Here is a 7,678-nt window from a genome sequence, read left to right on the forward strand (position 1 = left end):
GAGGGAAATGGTTCTGATGCTTAGGATTGTCTCATCACACTGCTGCTGCCTGCTTCTTAGCTTTTGTCTCATGAAAACTGTTTATTTTGTCACTTGTGAACTAGTTTTTTTTATGGTCTTGGATGACTGTAATACTCTGAATTCAGTTGCACTGCATTTCAATTTATTTGGTATTTTGAACTATGTTCTAACACCTTCTTGCAGGATTTAAGGTGCTGTTTTTATTGATCTTGCTTGTTGTCCGCCCTTGATGACAAAAGGGGGAGTAGCATTAACATGTGAATAATTGTGATAACATGTGAATAATTGTGATCTTTTGATAGTTGCTGCTGTGAATTCTTTGGCATGTAAATTGGAACTTGCTTTAGGTGATATGTTGCTGGTTTATAGTTGATAAACTTAATGCTCAGTTTTGGTATTGATATGATATGCTGAATCTGTGTATTCCTTAGTCAAGCTGCATTATGTATAACTCGTTATGGTGCTCTCTATAAAAATAGGAAAGTAGAGAAGAGCATAAATCCAGGGGGAGCTAACATTGAAAAAGAAAGAGGGAGAAACACAAAAGCAAGAAACATCATTCAAAGGAAAGTTTCTTAACTTTACTAAAATTCAATTCCTTTTGATTAATGTTCAATTATGTTTGTCATCAAGGGGGAGATTGTTGAGCTAAGAAATTAACTAAATTAATTAATGATGACAAATATTAATTTATTGGGCAAATTAACTAATGAGTTTTGATTATTTTGGTTTAAGTGATGCAGGCCACAAATCAACTCAGTAGCCCAATTAGATGAAATAAAAAACAAGGTTGGCGGGCTACAAACAAATAAAAACCCAAAGAAAACAAAGCAAGGAACCAACGGGCTGAACTTGTTACAAACCCGATCCAAGCCTGCATCCATCAATACAAGCTTATCTCTCCAATTTGCTCTCACACCAAAAAGCAACATTCACTTTTTCTTGTCTCAATCAGAAATCACAGAAGAGAGAGAGAATGCTTAGTTCCTAAGCTATTTAAAGAAGAAGAAAGAAAGAGAAGGTTAGGCAAGAAAGGCTGAGGTCAAATAAGCAAAATCAAACCAAATCAAGCTAAGGGCAAAGGTTAAAGGTAAACCATTTCCTTATGCATGCATCATATGTTTTTCTCCTCTTCCCAACTCTTTACTCAGTCCGAAATGGGATACATGGAAAACAGGTTGTCTGTTCTTCACTGCTGTGTATCTACGGTCACAAGTGAGTCTTGGGGGCCAAGTAGCTTTTCAATGGCCAAGATCTGGGTTTACCATTGAGGATATTTGTTTCTGCTTTCTTATGGTTTTCGGTCAACAAGAGAAGGTCAGAAGCAAAGTTTCTATTCTGAGGATTAATGGGAAAAAGTGAGTTGGTGGGTTGGTGTAGCTCAAGGCTCAAGAAGTTGACCTAGGGAGAACAACCCAGCAACATGCAGGGAGATAAAAGAAGATTTTTCTTCATTTAGAAGACAGGGAGAGAGAACCAGAGTTTGGTGAGTTGTGTTCTGAGAAGAGTTCCCTGAAGAAGTTCCTCTACTTGGACAGTGCTTTCTTTCAAAGAAGCATTCCGCCAAAAATGAAGAACTGAATCAGAGACATGCAAATCTGGTTTATCACATAGAAAAGAGGCTGTTGAAGAATCAATCTCCTTCATGTTTTACAGATTGTATTTTACTTTTCAGTGTTTATCTTTCTGTAATTTCTTGAGTGAAAAGGCATATTGAGAGAGTTTAAGCAAAAGCCATTGAGTTGATATAGGCTGAGTGATACACTTGAGAGAAAAGCCTAGAGTTATTTTCAGATTTCTTTAGGTAAGTTTGTGTCTTGTATCATATACCTGTGAGGTATCCCTTTCTTAGTTGGGTTAGCACTAAGAGTGAAGAGTTAGGTATTAGCATAGCCAATGTCAGGTTAGGTTAGAACTTGAGTGTGAGAGGATTGTGTTAATCCTGTGAAATTGGTGTATATAATACTTTAACTATAGTGGAAATTCCACCACTGTTGTGGTGGAGACTGGACGTAGGTTACATAGCACAAGGCAATCGAACTAGGATACTTGATGGTGTTAGCTCTTCTCCTTTCTGCTCTATTCTGTTTTCTGATATTCATGAGACAAAAATAAATTGTCTCATAAATTTCTGCTGCTGAGTTCAAACAGAATAAATTTTGAAAGTTTGCTTTAAAGGGTCAAGTTTATCAAAGTAAAAGAAAGGCATAGATTCAAACCCCCCCTTCTCTAAGCCTTTTACAACCTTCACAATCCTAATCTATAATCATTCAAGGTTCAATCCTAGTGTTCTTTCTAATCCGAACAAGGTAAATAAACTAAACTTCAAATATGTTAGTGACCTCTCAATATCAGTTCTCCCTAATACAAGCCATCATCTCTCTTATTATCATAGTTTTTCAGTTTTAATGATTCAATATCAAAACTTAGTTTCAATGTTATCAATTTATTCTCAATTTTTTCTCAAACCTCAATCACCATATCTCATCAGGAACATCCCTCAGTGTCACCACCACTAGCATAAGAGATCTCTTAGTTGTGTAAACACATACAAGACAATACAAAGAATACACAAATGGAGATAATAGGTAAAGCAATTAGTTCAATTAACATATAAAACAATTATTCAACAAGGCAAGCCAGATACAAGATGCGCACTCAAGCAATACACGCAAATGCAAACGCTGTATGCCTGTCCTACAGGCCATGAGCTCACTTGTCGGTTAGATTGCTAGAACTCGACACATTCAGTAGCTAACCCGGATATCGTCTCTCTTGTGTGATCTGGGATATAGTGCCCGACACATTCTTGGGATATAGTGCCCGACATATTCTTGGGATATAGTGGCCGACACACTTCACACATCGAGAGAATATAAAACCTGGGATACAGTACCCGTTACACTCTTAGGATATAGTGCTCGCCACACTCTTGGGATATAGTGCCCATCACACTACATGAATAGAGAGAGAACCATGAACAAGCGGGATTTCACCACCATCCTTGCTCGGGCTACAACCACGAATCAACAATTGTCTCAATTCTATCCTGGAACAAGTGGGAGAAAACCACAATCCGTGCGTCTACCCAGGAAGCTCGTATACCATCCGGGAGCAAGCAGGACAGAATCACAATCCTTGCATCTACCCCGGAAGCTCAAATATCATTCAAGCTCATTCTCTCCCTCCAATCATATCAACTCAATCTCATCATTCAATCATATAATCTCATCTTCATTATCCTCTCGAATCAACTCAATATTATCATTCAATTATATCATCTCATTCTCATTATCCTCTATACCCATTATAGGATTTTACGAAAGTTTGAGACGTTAAGAAAACGGTTTAGAGGCATAAGATTCGTTCCAAATCATAGAAAATTGTTATCGGATCTCAAATAGGGAATACAAAAGTGAAAACGCATAATGAAATAGGAAAAATAGTTAAAAATCACATTTTTAGAAAAATGGGACATTCGTGCGTATGCATGCCTCATGCGTACCCGCGAGTTTCCTTTTGTGCGTGCGTATGATACGCGCACAAAAAACATTCAGTTCTGAAAATGTGGGTTGTGTGTATGCATGCTACATGCGTGTGCTCAACTTTGTTTTTGTACATGCGCATAAAACTCGCACGAAATTATTTCACTTCCGTTTCACCCATCATGCGTACGCAAGACCTCAATTTTCTGCCACTTCTGCAAAATTCAGTTTTGAAATCAGATTTTCAAACGTTCATAACTTTTTCATAAAAAATCGTTTTACGTCCATTCTTCAGACGTCATAAAATAAACAAATCCAATTTTTATTTAAAATAAATTCCACAGAATTTAGAGGTCCGAGGGCCAAGCTATGGCCCGTCGAATTTCGTCAAAAATTCATCTTTACCCAAAAATTTATGCACCATTTTCACTGATTCCAATTCCAGTTCATTTCAAAACCATTCCAATACCATTTCTAAGCTCTCTCAACATACATATATCAATTCTCTACCCTTTCTAACCATTCAACACCAGTTCAATCAATTTCTCAAGGCAACTTCAATATACACACTCATACAAATAAAATCCACAACCAATCATCATCAAATATCTCATTCTCAGACAATATTTTACACCACTTACCTCAACTTACCACATAGGAGATTTTTCACACCCTATCACGGCCTCCGACAAAATTTTCACAAATCGCAGTATTCATACATCTAATTCTCAATTAAAACTTCAATAAACATATTCATTTTCATGCAACATAGCACCAACATATATCACAATATCCAATTGCAACAATATCACATAGCACCTCTCAATTCATCAAAAACTCATTATTTCTACTCTCAATTTCATGCCAAAATACATTAACCAATTCAATACTCATACTAACCATTATTAAAGCATATCAACAATTAATTCCATTTAACTTATCCTAGGGACAAGTAACCTAGGTGTTCACATAACCTTACATAATGCCTACTCAAAACTTCCACCCATCCTTAATGTTGCAATTTCAAGCTTCCAAGCTTTCCTTTTCAAAGTTCCACTAAGCCAAAAGCTTTCAATTACTCAATTTAACACCATATTATATAATTTGGCACAATATTAAAAACTAGAATCTTCATAAATTGATGAACCAAGAGAAAAAAAGAGTTCCTTATCTTTACTCACTGAAATTTGTGATGGATGCCACCAAGAACATAAGATAGAGGGCCCCTATAACATCAAACTCAATACCCAAACAAAAAATGAAATTTCATCTTTGAATAAGAAATTGGGGCTGATGTAACACCCTAAGTTTTATCCTATTTTGAAGGTCTTTAAAATAAGGTGCCACACTCGATAGAGAAAGAGAATGAACTTAATCGTTATGCAAGGAAGGAAGAAGTGCGCGTGAAAAGAAAAACGAGTAGTACTAAAACGAAAATAAATATGAAATAATAACTTATCCATGAGTACGGTTCAAACTAAATGCTTAGAGGAAATTAAACAAAGAAAAAGAAACTAATACGTCCTAACTAATTTCGTCGAAGAGGCTCCCATTCTTGTGTCATATCCTATCCTTGATCAGGACCCTTCAGTTATTCACGAATCGAGGTACCAGTGGTTTTCCTCTAACACCTTTTTGCACAGTGAGGATCCGGTTCCATTGTGTGGGATGAATTAAGACTCGACAGAGTGCCGAAGTGGGGGAATGGGGTACGTATTTCACCCTCGGACTTTTGCAAGAGTTCAACTCCTCCTCTTGATTCTCCTCCAAGGTGTCTTCCTCCTGGCTAGGGTTGTCGGATTCCTCTCCCTCGGTCTCGAAGTCTGACTCGAGGTGTATCACATTAGATGACCGCTTCCTAGATGCTGAAGCGTTCCTATCTAGGAAGGTTACGACGGGCAGCTGGGGTTCTTCTTCCACGAACTCTCGACCTAAGTAGATAGTTTGGAGCACGGTAGTAGTGGTCGCAACTACCCACGCATGCTTCGAGGGGTCATACTCAGAAGTTACATTCGGGGGGCACTGCGTCGTCCCTATCTGCCATGCCATGTTCCTCTGGAGACAGTATAGGAAAAGAAAAGGAATGAGAACCTAACATCTCAGTAAGAGTGCTATGCAACACCTCCATATCCATCTCCAGCCCACGTGCGAGATTTTTAAAAAGGGGCGTATGATATGGCATGTAGTATGAACCTCTTGTAAAGCGTAAAACATATAGGTAAAAAGGAAAGAACATAGAAAGAAAATAGAAGGATAACATCTTCAATAACATCAACATAATCATAAATAAATCTTAAAAAAATATAAAAAATCAAACTTTCATTCATGCTTTCTCCTTTCTTAACTTATAACTTTTATGGAAGATATTGAGCTCAAACCGCTATAAAATGAGAGTCCCCTTCCCTTACCGAAGGTTCTTATCTCAAATGTCTTGGCGATTACCTTCCCTTACTGAAGGATCATCTCGATCGATCACCCTCCCTTACCGAGGGATCATCTCGATATCTTGTCTTTGGGGGTCACCTTCCCTTACCGAAGGATCATTCCCTCAGTTCAATTTACAATCAAGGTTATTTAGACATACACAAGAAGAGAGTCATATCAACAAAGATATATTATTATATAAAATTGATGGGATAGTCCCCTTCCCTTACCGAAGGTTCTTATCCCAAAGGTTTGCCGATCACCTTCTCTTATCGAAGGATCATCTCGCTTATCTTGTCTTTGGGAGTCACCTTCCCTTACCGAAGGATCATTCCCTCAGTTTAATTTACAATCAAGGTTATTTTAAGCATACATAAAAAGAGGGTCATACAAGAAGCATTCATGAAGATGGATAAAATTAGGATATACTAAATAATTAAATGTAACATGGTAAAAAGGTATGTACTCTCAACATTAAAGGAACATAAATGATATAATGATATGAAAAGTCATGTAAATGCACAGGCTAAAATTAGGATATACTAAATAATTAAATAAAACATGGTAGAAAGGTATGTACTCTCAACATTAAAGAAACATTAGTGATGTAATGATATGCAAAGTCATGTAAATGCACATGGCAGAATTAGGGTATATTAAATAGTTAAATAAAACATGGTAGAAAGGTATGTGCTCTCAACATTAAAGAAACATTAATGATATAATGATATGAAAAGTCATGTAAATGCACATGGTAGAATTAGGGTATATTAAATAGTTAAATAAAACATGGTAGAAAGGTATGTACTCTCAACATTAAAGGAACATTGATGATATAATGATATGAAAAGTCATGTAAATGCATCGGATAAAATTAGGATATACTAAATAATTAAATAAAACATGGTAGAAAGGTATGTACTCATGAATCAAGAGATTATGAATGACAAAAATAGATAGACATGGCTTTACAGCCAGTCAGGCTTTAACATGCTTCATAAAACACTAGAATTCATTCTTAAAAATTTTGAAGCTATAGAATAATTTATTTTTGAAAACATTTTTTTTTAAGAAATTTTTTTTTCGAAAACAAAGGAGAGAATTTTGAAAAATTTTTGAAAAAATTTTTGAAAATAAAACAAAAAGTTTATTCCTGTAGGCCCTCCTATCCACTGATGCTCAAAGCCTTGGGATCCTTTTTATTTGCCCTTGCCTTTTGGTTTTAAGAGCTTTTGGCTTTTTCTGCTTGCTTTTTCTTTTTCTTTCTATTTTTTTTTCGGCTATTTTTTTTCTGCAAGCTTTGTTCTTTGCTGCTTTTTCTTGCTTCAAGAATCATTTTTATGATTTTTCAGATTATCAAATAACATGTCTCCTAGTCATCATTCTTTCAAGAGCCAACATATTTAACATTCTTAAACAACAACTTCAAAAGACATATGCACTGTTCAAGCATACATTCAGAAAACAAGAAGCATTGTCACCACATTAATATAATTAAGCTAAGTTCAAGGATAAATTCGAAACTCATGTACTTCTTGTTCTTTTGAATTAAAACATTTTTCATTTAAGAGAGGTGATGGAGTCATAGGACATTTATGACTTTAAGACATAGTTACTACTACTAATGATCATATAATGAAGACACAAACATAGATAGGCACATGACATAGAAAACAAAAAACAGAGAAAGCAAGAACAAGGAATGAATCCACCTTAGTAATGGTGGCATTTCCTTCTTGAGGAACCAA

Source organism: Arachis ipaensis, chromosome B10, assembly GCF_000816755.2.
Source record: "Arachis ipaensis cultivar K30076 chromosome B10, Araip1.1, whole genome shotgun sequence".
Taxonomy (NCBI): Eukaryota; Viridiplantae; Streptophyta; class Magnoliopsida; order Fabales; family Fabaceae; genus Arachis; species Arachis ipaensis.